General features: G+C 46.5%; 1 long non-coding RNA gene across 1 annotated transcript; it reads right to left on the bottom strand.

Moving 5' to 3' along the window:
* Positions 1–5,892: 5,892 nt before the first annotated feature.
* LOC139074896 (uncharacterized) lies at positions 5,893–19,147 on the bottom strand. Its single transcript, XR_011524807.1, has 3 exons — positions 19,033–19,147; positions 17,718–17,955; positions 5,893–6,019 (listed from the first exon to the last, which is right to left on the bottom strand). It is a non-coding gene; the product is annotated as an uncharacterized lncRNA (long non-coding RNA).

The following is a 19,147-nucleotide window of genomic DNA, read 5'->3' as shown; positions in this document are numbered from 1 at the left end:
ATTCACCTCAAATATCTTTAACTTATGGAATTTGTTTTCTCACATAACAAGAAGGGTGGGTGTAGTGTGGTCCATTCAGCAGTGTGACAGCATCATCATGGACCGAGCTTCCCTCTAGCTTCCTACCCTGCCCTCACAGTGTGTCTGCTAGTCCTCAGCTAACTGGCCTCTTGGTCCTAAGCTGTCTGCCACAGTTCCAGTCATTAACTGCATCAGAATGGAGACTTTCTTCCCTGTGTATCTCTCCTTTTCAGTGAGGGAAATCTTCCCAGATGCCCCCCAGTAGTGTCCCAATGTCTCATGGCCAGAATTGTTGCACAAGCCCATGCCTAAACCAATTGCTGACAAGGGAAGAGGGGCACAGTGACCAGTTTGGACTAATCAATATCTCATTCTGGGTCATGGGGGAAAGGGCCAGTTTCCCAGAACAAATGGCTGCAAAGAAAGAAGGAGGACCCCTAAAATCAGAGCAACCAACAGTATCTGCTACATAGTACAACTCAGTGTGCAAAAAATGAGCTTTCTCATTTGTAAATATCTTGCTCATGAGCTCCTATCCCACTGATGGCAGAGGTGAAAAATCTTAACTTCCAATTAAGGAAACTCGGTCACTTCTAGTTCAGAACAGTCTCTCCCAAGTTGGCTCAATTTCTTTTGGATAAATATTTAATCCAATTTAAGGTTCACATTCACTACCATGGATATCTATGTCCTCTCAAGGGCTGGTTCCTCATTCTCCTTTTCAAGATGGCATGTAGGGGCACAGTAAATCTTACACTTCCTTCTGATGATGGAGGTGGGCAAAGGATGAGGTCCACAGACTCCTCATTGTGCTGTCTCCGGGATCTTCACTGCCCTCCACAGAGATGTTCCTTGTCCTGCCCCATCACTGATGCTCCTTCTGGCCTCTGCTGCTGAGTACCACAGCTGGTAGAACTCATGGTCTGTGCTCCTACTTGCTGATACTCCTGGGTGGCTGGGCCAGCACCCTGTGCTGAGTAGGTCCCACCTTAGCTTTCACTGGCTCTGTGGATCCTTCTGAGACTTGGTTGTGACTTCGATTCAATCTCCCTGGCCCAAGTAATCCATCCTGCAGTTCTTAGCTGCAGGGTCATTTTGACCTTACAAGAAAAGGACAGCTAGCACATTCAGTTGCTTCTTTGTCCCTCTTGGTGATGGTGGAGAATGGTGGAGGGGGTTGCTGGGGTGTTCCCAGGCACTTGGGAATTGACAGAGACTCAAGACACCAGCCCAGGCCCTCTCTGCATGAGCACAGTACACTATCAGTGATACTGCAGCCTTCTCATGTTGAGGCAGGCTCCCTGTGACTCATTTCATCCCAGAATCCCTAATAGGGATTACGGGCAAGCCAAATGCCTCTGGTTGATTTTCATCTACACCTGCCACTCCACCCAGCAGGAGCTGTGATCCAGAGGAAGGGACAGAGGACACACTTATCTGGCCCCTTGTGCTTCCTCTTTTCCTCTACTCTGACGTCCAACCCCCTAGACCAAAAGGGAGGCACGTGTGCCACTTCCCCTCCCTCCCTGTGTGGAACTCCCCTGCATCATATCCTTCTTCTTCCCTATCCTATGGCCTTCTGTGTGTTAGCAAGTGTTTTCACCTCTTCTCTTTCCTAGGAAAATAAATCTCATGGGCTAGAGAAAACGGTTTCCCTTAACAGGGAAAATGACCCAGATTACTGAAAGAGGAAAAACCTTCTGTTTGCAAAACAGCATTCACTGGTATGGGTATTTTAAAAATTTTATCCCTGCTCCATCACATGTCAGTTGTATATGTCAAACACATGTCTTTCAGTTTGAAACAGGCAAAGTTTCATTAAAGACAACATCTTTCACAGACATACTTATTTATGATGGGCATTCAAAGCAGTGACTCACTCATAGAGTTCTCGTGCATCTAGCTGGTTTAGTGAATCATTAAGATAGATGTCCCTTATTGAGTACCTACTATGTGCCCAAAATTTTACATCTGTTAATTTAACTACTTCAATTTAACCACTTACCCATAAGATAGTAATTATTATTTCCATCGTATATCTTCCTGAAGCTCAGAGAGGTTAAATAACTTTCACAAAGTCACACAGTGCTAAATCTAGAATTCAAGTCCAAGTCTTTCTGTCTCCCACATCTGAGTCCTTTCCTCCCAAGTAGGAGCTGCAGGGCAGCAGAGCACAATTAAGAGCACAAGACTGTGGGATCTGACCAACCTTGATTCCAGCTCCGAGTGACCACTTCTAATGTGACCTTGAACAAAAAATCACACAACTTCCTTAATCCTCAATTTTCTCATCTCTAAAAGGAAGTAATAATAGTTCACACCTTGTGTGGTTGTTGTGAAAATTAAATGAGGTCAAATACTATATGTATTAGAGCCTAGGGCAGCGTCCAGTGAGTACGCAACTATTATTGTTGTTATACTATAGAGCAGCGTCTCCAAAGGGCCTTCATGCTGAAAAGAATTTCATTTATTTATTTTTTTTGGTGAGGAAGATTGGCCCTGAGCTAACATCTGTTGCCAGTGTTCCTCTTTTTGCTCGAGGAAGATTTTCGCTGAGCTGACATCTGTGGCCACCTTCTATTTTGTATGTGGGATGCCCCCACAGCATGGCTTGATGCGTGGTTTGTAGGTCTGTGCCCAAGATCCCAGCCCGCGAACCCTGGGCCACCAAAAAAGAGTGCGCAAACTTAACCACTATGCCACCAGGCCAGCCCTGAAAAGAACTTTAGAGAGCATCAATTTCTATTGTAAAATTTTACAAAGGAGAAACAGATTCCAAAAGTTTACTTATCTATATTAAATATATGGACATATATTTATATACATATATTTTATATGTATATATAATTTTATATATATACAAAACTTTTGTCTCCAAAGCCTATGATATATATATTCAAAAGTTCATTGCCCTTTCTAAGGCAAATACTGGAAGTTCAGAAATATACAGATTCCTGCTAGGTTCCTCTTCAATCCATTGGTCTACGGGTGTCTGATGAACCTGTAGGTCAGAAAGACACTGAAGACACCATGGGGGAAAGAAAGCATTCATTGGTGTGGACAAAGCAGTGAAAGGAAATTCTAAAAGTCAGCTAAGACGGATATGAACGAAAACTGCCAGAGACCATTAGTTCATCCATCGTCATCAAAGAAGTCAGCTTGTAATTTCAAAAAACAAATAAAAATTGGGCCATAATTAGGCCCAATTAACTCATTCTTCATACACTTTCTCTGAAGTGGACATCTGTTGTTTGGGCTGCCTTTCTGGTAATTACAACCCAATTTCCCTTTGGAGGAACTCTATGACAGCCGTAGAGTTGTTTGGGAGTGACCACATCCCTGGCTCCAGGAGTGGGTCCCAAGTGGCTTAAACCATTCAGCTAAGCTCGTTCCCCAAACCGCAGTTCCGGGACAGGCACACAAGCTAGCAGGGCCAATGAGACCCCAAGGGTGTCAGGGGAGAAGCAGCCTTCGCTCTTCCTCTGGATATGTTGAGGGTTTAAGTAACATGGCCAAAGCCGCACAGAAGGTCGGTAAATGGTGGAGCTGGGCTTCTTATTCAGGATTTTTTGTCCCCAAAGCCTGTGTACTCTGCTCTAACTTTAAATTATGAGCTAATTTTTGAGTCAAACAGAGCAAACAAGAAGATGAATACATGTTTTTAGGATAAGTTTGCAGAGCCCATGAGGCTGGTGTACCGAGACTAAATAAATTCCAGATGTGTACATATCCCATTCTTAAATTCACCCATTGACATGATATAGGAAGAGGGACAAGAAATAATTATCAAGATTACCTCACTGTGCGCAGACAGATGCCCAGGTGGGTTTGCCTCTTGCTTGGAGGGTCCCTGGACGCCATGAGCTCTCCTGCAGACCCGTTCTCTCCTTCTTTCCGGGTGCGTGGCTGAGCTACACGTCCCCTGCCTCCCTTGCGGTTAGGTGTTATGACATTTCAGTTCTTGCCAATGGACTCAAGTGGAAGTGATCTGTGCCCAGACCTTGAGCCTGGGCGTGGCTCCTCTGTGTCCTTTCCCTTTCTCACTGGCTGGAATCCTTGACTGTGCATACAGGGTTAGTGGCCTAACATGGCAAAGCATCATGATGGAAGGAACTTGGGTCCCAGGAAAACCATGCAGATTAGAGCCATCCTGCTGATCAGAACTGCTGCCTCGGAACTGTTACATGAGAGAGAACCAGCTATCTGTAAGCCACATATTGCTGGATATTTATGATATAGCAACTTAGCATTTTGTACCCTAACTAAGGCAAGGGTCTAGAGGTCTTGGAAAAGAATTAGTCATCCCGCAGGTGAGCTCAGGGAGAGTACACAAACTCAGCTCTCTACCTCAGGTTAAAAGCTACAGAGTGCCATGCCTCTTTGTTAGTCTCTCAGCGTGACAGTTCACGGCAGTGTGCGAATAAAGCAAGCACTGGGTCAGGGACTGTGGCAGGCTGTGGAGACCTCAAAGCACGGAGCCAGCATCTGTAGCGACAGCAGAGGCAGAGGGCCGCAGCTTAGGAGAGTTCCCTAAAATCCTGGTGCTGTGAGCAGAGCCTTGGAGAGAACTGATGGACCCCACAAACATCTGTTACATGAAGACCAAAGATGAGAGGTCTCTTCTGCCTGAGGGAAGCTTCCAAAAATATTACTTTGATGGGGTTTCTTAAAAAAGAAATCAAACAGGCCAGCAATTCACTGATAGCCAAGGACTAGAACTTCTTTTTGTCTCTGATGTTACCAGCGCTCAGAAATCACATTTTGGTGGATTGATTTCCTTAGTGTAAGTAGTATATTCAGAATCTCTTTGAGCTGCTAGATACCACCCCTTGGGGGCAAGGGTACCGGGAAATGACCTGGTAGTTTGCTGCTCAGAATGATGGAGAAGCAGCATAGCAGAGCGGGTTGGAGCTAGGACTCAGAAGCCAGCTCTACACTTAGATCTGTGACCCAGGCACCTGCAGCTGACTTAGCTTCCTCATCTGTCAAATGGGGATGATGATAATAGTACCTACTGTGTATGGCCATGATGAGGATGCAATGCACAGTTCTTAGAGCAGAGCCTGGCACATGGTCAGCACTATATAAAAATTTGTTAAACAAATGTTAACACCACCTTTCAGGACGGGATTTTGATAATGTGCATCCAAAGCCTGGACCCAGCAATTCCACGTCTAAGAATTTTTTCTAAAGAGATCATCACGGACATGTGTGAAGATTTATCCTCCAAGAAGCTCATTTCGGTAATAAGTGACCATCAATAGGGGGCTGGCTAAATAAACGGCAGTGGAGGATAGTCATATTTTACGCAAGGGATGGTATTGCTGAAGGTCTCGCAGAATGCAGAACTTACATTACGCAAGATTAAATTTCCTACGAAAAATCAATGGAAAGCCGGATTCACATTATTTCAAATTTTGCCCATAAAACAAGATTTAATTAATATTTTATACCCTACTATTTCAAACTGTGTAATTCAAATTTGCATTTAATGTAACCTGATTGTATCTTTATCATGGGGCCACACAAAATTTACGTTACAGAAGAATAAACAATGGCCAAGGAAGATACCCATGATACATCAATTTTTAAAAGTGTGACCCCCATTTTCATCAGATAAGACATTTTTTAAATGCTGGAAAAATATACCTCAAAATTTAAAGTGTGCTGGACAACCGGTAATCTTTGTTTCCTTCTTTTTATTTACCTACCTTTTCTAAATGTTCAAGGAACATGTGTTATTTTCGTAATAAGAAACAATAAAAGGAAATTTTAAGGAATAAATGTAACAATGATACTAACCTAACTTTGACGAAAGCTTTGGAAATATCTATGCAAAGAAATAGATACATAAAAGAGGGTAATTCCAACCTGTTAAGTGATGTCCACAGCTTTAGTAAACTGCAGACTTGCCTTTTTCTCCAATACTTGGTCCCAGGGATCAGTCTGGACAGGAAATGGCAGAGTTGACCAGGGCTCGAACTCAGGTTCCATCGATCTAATCCAGAACCAAGAAAATCTTTCAGAATGCAGCAAAGATCATTTTAGAAGCCAGATTACACTGGATCGTTTACCCAATATGCCTGTGTACTTCTTTCGAGATCTGACAACATCTTTAAACAAAACAAGAAGTATGCCATTTTGGTGACTCAAAAAAGAACAAAGACATAAAGAGCCTTCAGTCAACTTCTCTTCGCTCAGCTTCCCTGACCATACCTGGCTCACTCCCAGTAGAGGGGAAGGAAGGAAGAAGCCACAACGCTTCACCCACTTCCTCCTTTCCAGGGAAAGAGCAGGTGGGGATGTGGGAAGGGGTGGGCACCCAAGGGAAGCAAGGTTTCTACACGACAGCCCAGAGTGGGCTGTGGCCTCCAGAACCTTCCATCCCGTGGTTGGCAAATAGTGGTGTCAGTGCTCCTTCGTGACCTCACAGACCTTACCTCTCCCCACACCAGCCATTCTGAACCCACTTGAAGTTTTCATTTATTTTTTGCTTTGAACAAACACTCTGCGCTAAATGAACACATTCACGTGGAGTATTGGGTTTAACCATCACAAAAAGCCTGTGAACTTTCAGCTACAAGATGAACAAGGTCTGAGGATCCAAAGGAAAACAGGGTGACTGTAGTTGGTAACATTGTATTGTATGAATGAAATTTGCTAAGAGAATAGAACTTAAATGTTCTCACCCAAAAAAAAAGATAAATATGTGAGGTGATGGAGTGATGGATGAGTTAATTAACTAACTGGGAAGAATCCTTTCACAATATGTATGTATATCAGATCATCAAAATGTACGCTTTAAATATCTTACAATTTCATTTGTCAATTATGCGTCAATAAAGCCGAAATGAAAAAATAAATTTTTTTTAAAAAAAGCCTATGTGGCAAATACTATTATTTTTCCAGTCTTTCTGAGCTGAGAGAGGTAGAAGCACATAGAGGCTGAGAGCCTGGGCTCTGGTTTGAATTCTGGATCCACCAGGCCTCTGCGCCATGTAAGCTGCAGTGTTACCTCAGCTTTCTGCGCCTCATCCTTCGTCTCCTCATCTGTCAAATGGAGGTGATCATAACAACACCTACGTCATTTTGTTCTGGAAAGCTCTTAGAACAGTGCCTGGCACAGAACGAACGCTCAGGGTGTGTTAGCTAGTATGCAACAGACGAGGAAACCCAGGCTCAGACAGAGGTACTAACTTGCCCATGGTTGCACAGCAAGTGTTGAAGCCAAGATTTGCTTGGGTTTCCTTGAGATTCCCGGATCTTGAAGTTTGACTTGGGTCTTTTTTTATATCTCTCGTGTCTCTCATTAACATGCTTGTGCTTTCCTCTCCCTTTTTGAGCATATGGAGCGTGTTTCTAATGGCTGTTTTCATGTCCTTGTCTGCTAACTCTGTCATCTGTGACATTTCTGGAGCTGTTTCTATTGATTGATTTTCTTCCCTTCATTATAGCTCCTATTTCCTGCTTCTTTGCATGCCTGGTAATTTTTTCTTGGATGCCAGACATTGTGAATTTTACATTGTCAAGTGCTGAAATTTTCTGTCTTCCTTTAAATACATTTGCATTTTGTTTTAGAATGCAGTTAAGTTACTAGAAACAACTTGAATGTTTCGAAGCCTGCTTTTAAGATTGCTAGGCAGGTCCAGAACAGTCTTTAGCCTAGGGTTAATTTGGGCACTACTGAGCAATATCTTTCCCAGGATTCTGCCCATATCCCACATGTGATTGGTGAGAATACAAATAATTCCCGACCCCGTGTAAGCTCAGCCTGATTCTTCTCGGTGCCCTTTCCTTGGCCTCAGGTAGTTTCCTCTGATCTGCACTCAGCTGAAGATTTGAGCAGAACCTTCTGCAGATCACCAGAATCTTACCTCTGTAGAGAGAATTGGCTCCCATTTCCCCAGAACCTTGAACAGGATCTTGAATTTCTAAAGTCTTCAATAAGTAGTTGTTGTAGGAATAAATATTGTCCTGTTCTCCACGTGTTAAGCCAACCTGGGTCAGGGTTTAGCATTTGCCTTCTGGAAAACATCCCACGATTGCCAAACCCAGCACAATTCTCCGCTAAAAGAGAACAAAGTTCACTTCTCCAGGAGAAATTAAGTTGGGAACAAGCATAACCCTGGGACGTAAGCCATCTTCTGACATTAGTGGCTGAAGTGAGATCACTCCAGAACGTAGAAGTCCAGGGCTCCAGAGCTGTGCTGTCCAATGCAGCAGCCACTGGGCCTAAACACACCAGTATTTTCAAAGATTTAGTATGAAAAAAGGAACGTAATGAATTTTTATACTGATAACATATTGAAATAATAATAGTTTAGACATGCTGAGTTAAATAAAACATTACTAAAATTAATTTCCGGGTCTGGCCTGGTGGCGCAGGGGTTAAGTTCGCACGTTCTGCTTCGGTGGCCCGGGGTTCGAGGTTCGGATCCTGGATGCAGACATGGCACCGCTTGGCAAGCCATGCTGTGGCAGGCGTCCCACATATAAAGTAGAGGAAGATGGGCACGGATGTTAGCTCAGGGCCAGTCTTCCTCAGCAAAAAAGAGGAGGATTGGCAGCAGATGTTAGCTCAGGGCTAATCGTCCTCAAAAGAAAAAAAGGAGTGGGGTGGCCCCCTGGCCGAGTGGTTAAGTTCGTGCACTCTGCTTTGGTGGCCCAGGGTTTCACTGGTTTGGATCCTGGGTGTTGACATGGCGCCACTCGTCAGGCCATCATGGGGCGGTGTCCCACATGCCACAGCTAGAGGGACCCACAACTAAAATATACAGCTGTGTACTTGGGGGATTTGGGGAGAAAAAACAGAAAAAAAAAAAGATTGGCAACAGTTGTTAGCTCAGGTGCCAATCTTTAAAAAAAAAGAAAAAAATAAAATTAAATTAATTTGCTTGGCGTCTTTTTACCTTTTTAAGGTGGCTACTAGAAAGCTTAAAATTACACATGTGGCTTGCATTATATTTCTACTGGCCAGCACTGCCCAGAGGGCTAGGCCTGGGCCGGCCACAGAATCTTAAACCCCACCCCCAAGACTGAGGCTGACGGGAAGTAGAACAAAGGGGAGCTAGAGGAGACGGGGAGCGGGGAGCGAGATAGAAGCGGGTGTGATATATTTCATCTCGAGTTCTCTGAGGCTCTTCCCCACCCCAATCCCCCAGGCAACGCAACATGAGTCACCTACCCATCGCCTTAGGGAGAAGGTTGTCACGGAAAACCAGAGAACAAGGGAAGCAAATTCTCAGTTTTTAAGATCAAAAGCCAAAGAAAAAGTCGTACTCCAGACTAGATAGAGCCACCACAGCCTTTATCTATTTACAACATCCAGAAGGGACAGAGCTGGACTGGGAACCAGTCAGTGCCTGGCGAAAACGGAGTCCCCCTGACTCCCCTGGGAGGTAATACAGTGTGGAAGCTCAGGGCCCTGACTTGGAGTCAAACTACAGAGGTTCAAATCGAAGCTCTGCCATCTGTCAACTGCGTGACCTTCGTCCCACGACTGGGATTTGTGTGCCTCAGTTTCCTCTTCTGTAAAATGGGGCTGATGATAACAGTACCCACCTCGCTAGGCTGCTGTGGGGGTTAATGTATACCAGGACTTGGAACAATGACGGACCCCTAGCAAGTACGGCTGAAACGTTGCTGTTGACTGTCAGTGAGCCCCGCACAGCATCAGGGCTGAAAGGCCACCTACCTGGTCCAGTAAGAACTGCAGTAGCTGCCACGTTGCTGATTGATTATCATGAGGAACAATGCCCATGTGTGCCCCAAACACTGCTCAAGGTCCATCTGGTCTACCCCACGATGTCAGACCTGCCCACCGCTCAATGAGTCAGAAGATGCAGAACAGTCTCAAAGGATGGTAGGGCTCTGGATTCCTGGCGGGGGGGGGGGGGGGGGGGGGCGGATCTCTCCAGGGTCTGGGAAGTGCCCCTTTGTAATGAGGCTTTCTCTCTTTGGCTAAGAGACTCTCCCTAATTACCTGAAGCCTACAGGCCTTGAAAGGAGCAGGTGTGACTGGCTTATAATGCATCTATTTGCATTTAGGATCGAAACCTACATATGAACTGTCTGAGTGTGGCTGGCTTTTTAGCAACGAGTTTTAGGAAGATTAGCAGGTTCCTCGGACCAGGGAAGCCTGGTTCCTCCTTGCCTGTCCATTCAAAAGAGAGCCCAGGGGCTGCCCCGTGGTCGAGTGATTAAGGTCGTGCACTCCACTGAGGCGGCCCAGGGTTTCACTGGCTCGGATCCTGGGCGCAGACATGGCACCGCTCATCAAGCCATGCTGAGGTGGCATCCCACATGCCACAACTAGAAGGACCCACAACTAAAATATGCAATTATGTACCAGCGGACTTTGGGGAGAAAAAGGAAAAAAATAAAATCTTTAAAAAAAACAAAAGAGCCAAGACTCGACCTGGCCTGCCCATGGCCATCTCTCTAGGGCAGCCTCAGAGATGCTCCCAGTTCTTGCCTCTTCTGTAACACCTGATGAGACTGCCTAGCCCAGTGCTACTCTTCCCTTAGCCAAAGAGGCCAAAATGAGTTCTGCTTCTAAGTGGGCAAAGGTCAGTACACAGGAAACGTCCATGGATGGTGGAGCCAGATGGGATGGGACTGCTGAGACTGGGACTCATATTTGCCAGCTTGTCTCAGCCTGGACTGGAAACTCGCAAGAGGGGGCACCTCATGCCTCTTCCTAGTCCCAGAACTTATCAGAAGCACAGTGTTCGGGAATGAATGAATGAATGAATGAATGGCTTAACAGTCACTAGGAAATTATTGAAGTCATGTGCTCTCACTAGGAATATAGAAAGGGGGAGAGGACACTTACACGTTAAGGGACATTCAGTGGGAAGAGTCAGGCAACCATCAGCAAATATTTCTTGAGCACCTGCTACGGGCCAGGTACTGTTCTAGGCATTAGAAAGATCGTACTAAACAAGAAAGAACCTCCCCTCCAGGAGCTCGCACTCCGGAGGACACAGAAGAGGAGTCAGAGAGGTCGGAGGGTGACCTGCTAGAAAGGTTCTACATTTTACGGAGAGGGAAACTGAGGCACAGCGAGGCCACAAGGCTGGCAAGCAGCAGTACCAGGATTTGAACCCATGTCTATGAGACCCCCAAAGAGCCACAGACAGGAAAGAAGGAGGGAGGGATCGAGTGCCCTCCCTCCTCCAACACACCCAAAAGATGTCAGCGCCTGGGAAGTGCTCAGAGCTTAGGATTCTCAGACCCCAGGCGTGAAATCAATTGGCTGGTTCTTACCGGCAGTCAGGCCTGGGCCCAAGCTAATCTCAGTCGCTTATGAACCTATCCCGTTTATCAGCGTTAAACCGGTTAATAAGTGCAAAATTATTTTTACGAGTCCCCAAAGCGTACCTAATACTTAAAGGTATATTACTTCCAGCTCTCTTTCTTTTGTCTCCTTTTCTCCCCTGCTGATTTCCCGGAAATAACTCAACGGGAGTCTCCGTCCTCTTAGTCTGGTGATAAACTCCCAGTGCTGGTGGGGAAGGTCAGACACACACTTGGAAGGCGCATGTGTCCAGTTTCACAGGACATCTCTGCTTCTGCCTCTGGACGCAGTAGCCACGGTTTCTTGGCCTGGGCCGGGAGCTTTGAACGTTGGGGTTAGGCTGACCTCTAGTGGTCACACAGAAACCTGAGCAGAAAGCTGGCCGGAAGGGCTCAAATGTGGAAAAGCTAAGGGTGGGCCCCAGCACGGAGTTCACTAATCGCTGAATTGTGGTAATCCACAGAGAGGTTAGGTTCTGCGATGAGGTCCACACAGCTCATAAATGGCATGGGTGGAGTTGTAACTCAATCTCAGCTGGCTTCAGAACACCCTTCTTCATCCGCGAGGCGCAGTGCCTGGCTGGAGAGAACCACCGTCTCGTAGTCAGAGAGATAATCCCGTTTATGAGGCCCCTCACTACATCACTGGACCAACACACGCATTCTGTGAGAAAGGTTTTTTTTTTTTTTTAAGATTTTTTTATTTTTTCCTTTTTCTCCCCAAAACCCCCCAGTACATAGTTGTATATTCTTCGTTGTGGGTCCTTCTAGTTGTGGCATGTGGGACGCCGCCTCAGCGTGGCTTGATGAGCAGTGCCATGTCCGCACCCAGGATTCGAACCAACGAAACACTGGGCCGCCTGCAGCAGAGCGCGCGAACTTAACCACTCGGGCACGGGGCCAGCCCCTGTGAGAAAGGTTTTTACACCCGTTTTTCACTCCTAGAAGCTGCACTTCTCAAGGGCCTCCCCAAAGTCATACTCAGCCCGTCATTCAACGCATATTTATCCATCCGCGTCGGGCACTATGCTAGACTCTGGCAATAAATAGATAGCAAAGCACACAAGATCCCTGCCCTCAGGAACTGAAAGACTAAAGAGTTAGTACCAGAACGGAGGCCCCTGGTCCCACTGAAGTGCTCTTTTCTCTAGGACACAAGAAACGCTGCCATGGTCTGCCCACCTGGACTAGAAACAGCAAAGACAGAGCCCACCATTTTCTTTCCTTTTATTCCACCCATGGGGCTTCGTCTGGGACCATGCAGTGGGAGGGGACTCACCTTTCACGAACACACTACCACCTGGATTAGCTAAGGCTCCTTTAATGCCGACCTGCCGGGCATGCGCTAAGCATTTTACCAACATTCTCTCGGTTCACCCTCACAGCACCCGGCTGAGGCAGGGTCTGTGGCATTATCATTTTACAGAAGAGGAAGCTGAGACTTGAAGTTAAGCAACTGGGGCGGGCCCTGTAGCTGAGTGGTTAAATTCGCAGATTCCGCTTCATCAGACCAGGGTTTCCCCGGTTTGGATCCTGGGCGCGGACAAGGCACCGCTCATCAGGCCATGCTGAGGTGGCGTGCCACATAGCACAACTAGAAGGACCCACAACTAGAATATACAACTATGTACCTGGGGGGATTTGGGGAGAAAAAGCAAAAAAAAAAAAAAAAAGAAGAAGAAGATTGGCAACAGCTGTTAGCTCAGGTGCCAATCTTTAAAAAAAAAAAAAAAAGAAGTTAAGCAACTTGTCCAAGAGATGGTGGAGCCAGGACTTGGGTCCACTTCTGACTCCAAACCCCACACCTTTCAGCAGTGCGCTGTATCGCGTCGGCCCTGACTTCCGGGCACGCAGCTTGAGCTATAAAATTCCATGTACCCCATTCCCTCCTTGTCATTGGTCTGAGAGTTGGGTTCCTGAGAAAAGGATCTGAGTGTAAGTAGTTTGTTTGGAGGTGATTTCAGGAGGCACCAGGAGAGGATTGGGGAAGGGCATTAGTCTACTCCGGCACTTAGAAATTTATTCTCTCACATCTCTGGAGGCTAGAAGACTACGTCAAAGTGCTGGCAGGGTTGGTTTCCTCTTGGCTTGCAGATGGCCCTCCTCTTGCTGCCCCTTCACATGGTTGTCCCTCTGTGCGTGCACCCCTGGTGTCTCTCTGTGTGTCCTTCACATTCTGAAGTACTGGGGTTAGGGTTTCAACATAGGAATTTGGGTGGCGGAGGCACAAGTCAATCCGTAACAGGAAGTATGACAGGGGAAAAGGAAAGAAGCAAATGAAGGGTGCTTTTTACTGAGCAGGTTACAGCTGTGGGCATCTGGAGCTCTGACCCCACTGGGGGCATGTGGGAGACTGTGCGAAACGCTCTCAGAGTTATCCACTTTGTTATTGCTATTGGCCACTCCCGGGGGGTTAACTCCTCAGTGCTCCTAGTCCAACAGGAAGTGCTCAGGCTGAGATGCAGCTGCTTACAGTAGGAGGCAGTCAATATGGAATGGAATAGGAGCACCAAGGGCATAGGGTGGGCACTGAATGTCTGCTGTACCACCCTCCATCTACTCCTAAGTCCGTCGAATCCTTACTTTGTGGTACCAGGCTCCAGCTCAACTCTAGTTGGTTTCAACAGCTGATCTTAGAATGATCTTTCTCCCAATCACATGTTTTAACAAATGACAAAGTCAAGTCAGAGCACTTCCATCAGAGCTGGCTCCGTTTCCAGTTTTTGCTGCTCTTCCCATCCCGTAGCAGGAGCAATTTCATTTTCCCACCTTCTGGTGCAACTTTGTAAGAGTTAGGACTCTTTAATTGCAAATGGCAGAACCTCAGTTCAGACTGTCTTAAAAATAAAGGGGGAGAGAGTTGGTTTACAGGCTTGTGTAACTGATTATGCCAGCACTGCTGGATCAGGCCTTCAAAAAATAGCCCTGGGAATTTGTCTTTCTAAACCTCTTGGCTCAGTTTTTCTGTGTTGGCCTCTTTTGAAGGCAGACTCTCTCTGTGTAGTGGCGCAGGAGAGCGCGAGCAGCTCAGTGCTGTGGTGAACATCATAGCAGTACTTATACCAGTTCAGATGCTTTTGGCTACTAGTAACAGGAAAACTGGCTCAATGGTAAGGACAGCAGCCAGGATCCAGAGTGAGGCTGGACTTTGCTATTTCTCTCAGCTATTTAGTGAATGGAGCCAAGCCCACCAGACAACTCCAAATATGTGAAGGGCACAAAATATGAGACCTGCGTTGGACTGTCATGTAAGAAATAATTTTTTATTGTATTAGGACACTGGGATTTGCGGGTCATTTGTTACAGCAGCCAGTGTTATTTACCTTAAGCAACACCTCGGTCTCATCCCAGCTCCTATCTTCTCACTTAGCCATTCAGTGAATACAGCCAAACTCACAGGCAGCAAGTCCAAATATGTGGAGGACACAAAATATGAGCTCTTACTGCATGCATTCTTGCCCTCTCCCCCAAACCATTGCCCACACAGAATCCCATGAGGCCCTTTACAATGCCAATATAATTATGTCATTCCCCTAATCAAAACCCTTCAATGGCTGCCTCTTGCTCTTCGGAAATCTCCACCAGCAGAAATGAATGCAGCCTCTGCACTGAGTCATCCGTGGGCCTGTCGGATGAGTTCTTTTCAATCCCCATCAGAAAGGAGGATCCGGAGCAGTTCAGTTCACTTGTACACATGCATGGTCTTGTCCCAAGCTCTATCAATGCTCCTGCTCTCTGTCACAATGTAGTCCCAAGGGACCTTGATCTTCTGGACATGCCACAGAATATCACTCAGGTCCACTGTACTGATCAGACCATGCTAACCGGACCTGGTAAGCAGGAAGTGGAAAGTGTCTGCACATTCTGCATAAACTCTGCGAAGATTAAGGAGCCTGCCCATTGGTGAGGCTTTCCTTCCAGCCTAATGGTCTAGGGCATAGCAAGACATCCTATCCACATGAAGGAGACGACGCTGCATCTTGCACTTCATATCACTAAGAAGATATAGCACAAGGTACGCCTCTTGGGGTGTTAGAGACAACTCATACGTAATTGGGGATGCTGTTTCTAACTCAGAGAGCTATTGGTTTTTAATTAGGCCCAGAGAAAAAGAGGGCTTTGCAGCAGAGTTTGCACGGTACAAGTGGTCCTGCCACTTGAGTAGTATAACATGAGATCCCATGGCATAGAAGTACCCATGGTAGAAAACAACAATGTGTGGAATTTCTGGCAAGCCTCAATAGGAGAGTTGCAACACAGACCCCTAGGGTTCTGGACAAAGGCCATGCCATCTGCAGCAGAGAACTCTTCACTATTTGAAAAAGCCGTTCCTGGCATGCTACCGGGCTCTAGCAAAGACTGAGTACCTTACCATAGGATACCCACCAATCAGGAGCTGGCTGTTGTTAGACCCCTCAAATCATAAGATTGGGCAAGTGAGCAGAAATTCATAGTACAGTGGAAATGGCACATGTGGGATCAGTCCTGAGCAGGTGCAGAGGGTTCAATTAGGTCACACCAACCTGTGGCCCAGACCTCCCTGTTATCTACCTCCCTGATTCTGACTCTCGTCCTCAGCTCCTACCTGTGTCCTACCTGCCTGATGGAGAAGGAGAAAATCCAAGCCAAGTTCACGGATGGGTTGGCTCAATCCACTCGTGTGAGCTGAAAGTGTATGGCTCCTGCACTACGTCCCCCCTTGCGGCAGCTTTTGAAGACTAGACAGAGCTTTGGGCAGTATACTTGGTCGTCAACTTTGTGAGAAAAGATAAGTGGCCTGAGTTAAGGATGTATGCTGACTTCTTGGTGGCGCTAAAATGGCTTAAATGATTGGTCAGGAGCCTTGAAGGAGCAGTATTAGAAGATCAGAGATCTTGAGGCAGAAGTATGTGGATGGATCTGCGGGAGAACAAAGTGTGTGGATGCTTGTGCCTCATGTCGGTGCCCATCAGTGAGCATCCAGCACAAGAAGGCAAGTGAACAACCGGATGGACAGGGTGGTGACTGGGCAGTGGAAGTCAGCCAGCTTCTGTATTTAGCTATAACTGTGAGCTCCTGAACAGAATAACCAGGTAGCAGAGATGGAGACTTGGCAAGGGCCCGACAGCATGGGCTCCCTCCCACCAAGGCTCATCTAGCCACTGCTGCTGCTGGACATTTGGCCTGTTGGCATCCTCTGTTGACACTGAACCCTCAGTATGATGCCGTCCCTGGAAAAACCCAAACAGCCCACGGGTGGCAAGTTGATTGCATTAGATCATTTGTACCCTGGAGGGGGAAGTGATTTGTCTCTACTGGGATTCGTGTGGATTCCAAGAATGGATTTCTTTGCTCAACTAGCACCGCTATCTGAAGACTCACAAAGTGTCTGATTTCTCATCATGGGATCCTGGGTAACGAAGTCATAGGCCATGGGACTCATTTTATGATGAAGGAAAGATGACCATGGCCATGATATTCCACATCATTCAGAAGCTGCCTGTCTGATGGAACACTGAAATGGCCTCTTTTTTGCACAGGTAAGATACCAGCTTGGAGATGACACCTTGGAGGTTAGGATGCTGTCCCTCAAGATGCAATATATGCTTTGAACCAACAGCATTATATGGCGTGTGTCCCTAAAAGTTACAATGCGTGGATCTGAGAGCCAAGGGGCAGCGTCACTGCCCCTCCACCATCACTTCCAGTGACCCTCTTAGGGAGTCTGTGTTTCCTTTCCCTGCAAGGTTAAGTCTTGCTGAACTAAAGGCCCTGGTTCCCAGGGGAAGGATGCTCCTACCAGGTGAAACAGTAACCGTTCCACTAACCTAAAGCTAAGCTGCTACGTGGTCATTTGGGGCTCCTATGCCGGTAGCCCAGCAGGCCAAAAAAAAAACAGCTAAAATATTAGCAGAGCCAGTTGACTCTCATTATCACAAAGACATAGGATTGCTGCCACGTAATGAGGACAGAGAAGAGGATTCTGAAACTCAGAGGATTTACTGGGGTGCCCCTTGGTGCTGTAATGCCCAATTTTAACAGTAAAGAGGCAATTACAGCAACCCCAGCCTCCTTCAGCATGCAAACCAGGGGCTCAGAGCCCTCAGGAATGAAGATCTAGGCTAACCCACCAGACAAGCAGAATTCCTGGCCAAAATAAGCACAGGAAAAGATGCTCAGCATCATCAGTCATTAGGGAAATGCAAATCAAAACCACGAGATATCACTTCACGCCCACCAGGATGGCCAGAATCAAAAAGAAGAAGTGTTGGTGAGGATGGGAAAAAATCGGAACCTTCCTACACTGCTGGTGGGAATGCAAAATAGTGCAGCTGCTTTGGAAAACAGTTTGGCAGTTCCTCAAAAAGTTAAACTATGAGTTATCATATGACCAAGCAATTTCACTCCTAGATACATACTCAAGAGAAGTGAGGGGCCGGCCCAGTGGCGCAGCGGTTGCATTCTCACGTTCCGCTTCTCGGCGGCCTGGGGTTCACCAGTTTGGATCCCGGGTGCAGACATGGCACCGCTTGGTGTCATGCTGTGGTGGGCATCCCATGTATGGAGTGGAGGAAGATGGGCACGGAGGATGTTGGCTTGGGGCCGGTCTTCCTCAGCAGGGAGAGGAGGATTGGCAGTAGTTAGCTCAGGGCTAATCTTCCTCAAAAAAAAAAAAAAAGAGAGAGAAATGAAAACACATGTCCACATGCAAACTTGTACACAAATGTTCATTGCAGCATCATTCATCATGGCCAAAAAGTAGAAACAACCCAAATGTCCATCTCGAATGGATAAACAAAGTAGTATATTTGTGCAAAAGAATATTTTTCAGCCAGAAAAGGAATAAAATATTGATACATGCTACAATATGGATGAACCTTAAAAATAGTATGCTGAGTGAAAGAGGCCAGATGCAAAGGACCACAAATTGTATGATTCCACTTATATGAAATCTCTAGAATAGGCAAGGCTACAGAGACAGAAAGTAGTTGCCAGGGTTTGGGTGGTGGGGTGGGGCAAGGGAGTGGGGAGTGACTGCCAATGGGTGTGGGGTGATGATTGCACAGCTTTGTGAGTATACTAAAAGCCATCGCATTATACATTTTAAAGGAGTGAATTTTATGGTCTGTGAATTATATCTCAATAAAAAAGAAATTTATGAGAAAAATAATTGTTGGCCAAAAGTTGAGGAGACTTGAGAATGGTGATTGAAGATAAATTACAGATTCAGGACCAACTGAAACAGCAGAGATGTAGCCTACCCCACTAACCCTTTTTTTTTTTTAAGAAATTGTAATAATGGGCCACCACCTGGAAGGACCAGTGACCGGACAGAGTGAAGAACCTAATGTGAAGCATGAGGGAATCTAAGTGCCCTGTTTTCACAATAGCTCCCATCTGAAAGCAGCTGCAACTCTTTACCTGAGGGCTCTCTCTGGCCACTGGAGCCCTCGTGGTCCACCTGCAAGGGAGGCTGGGAGTGCCCTTAAGAAATGCCCATAAGAATTGATGGATCAATACCCCATTTCTCTCTGTTGCTCGGGATGACTCTATGATGCGTGTTCTCTACTATTTCCCAGACTTCCCCAGTGGAGTCTGCCTCCCAGTTGCCCATGGCAGTAACCTGTTCCCTAAAACACTCTTAACTAGCTTCCTTCCCATCCCTGTCTCATGACTCTAATCCCCTCCTGGTGCTTCCTGGGATCAACTGCCAAATAAGCCACTTGCACTCACATCCTTGTCGCAGGATCTGCTTCTAGGGGAACTCCACTGGACAAACTCCGTTCCAAGCTGGGTCTCCCCAATGGCCATCAGTAAATCCAAGTTTACAAGTTATCCTTCCAGCAAC

This window comes from Equus przewalskii, chromosome 12 (assembly GCF_037783145.1).
Source record: "Equus przewalskii isolate Varuska chromosome 12, EquPr2, whole genome shotgun sequence".
Taxonomy (NCBI): domain Eukaryota; kingdom Metazoa; phylum Chordata; class Mammalia; order Perissodactyla; family Equidae; genus Equus; species Equus przewalskii.
The sequence above is the reverse complement of the archived record's forward strand: the minus strand, read 5'-3'. Positions and strand labels throughout refer to the sequence as shown.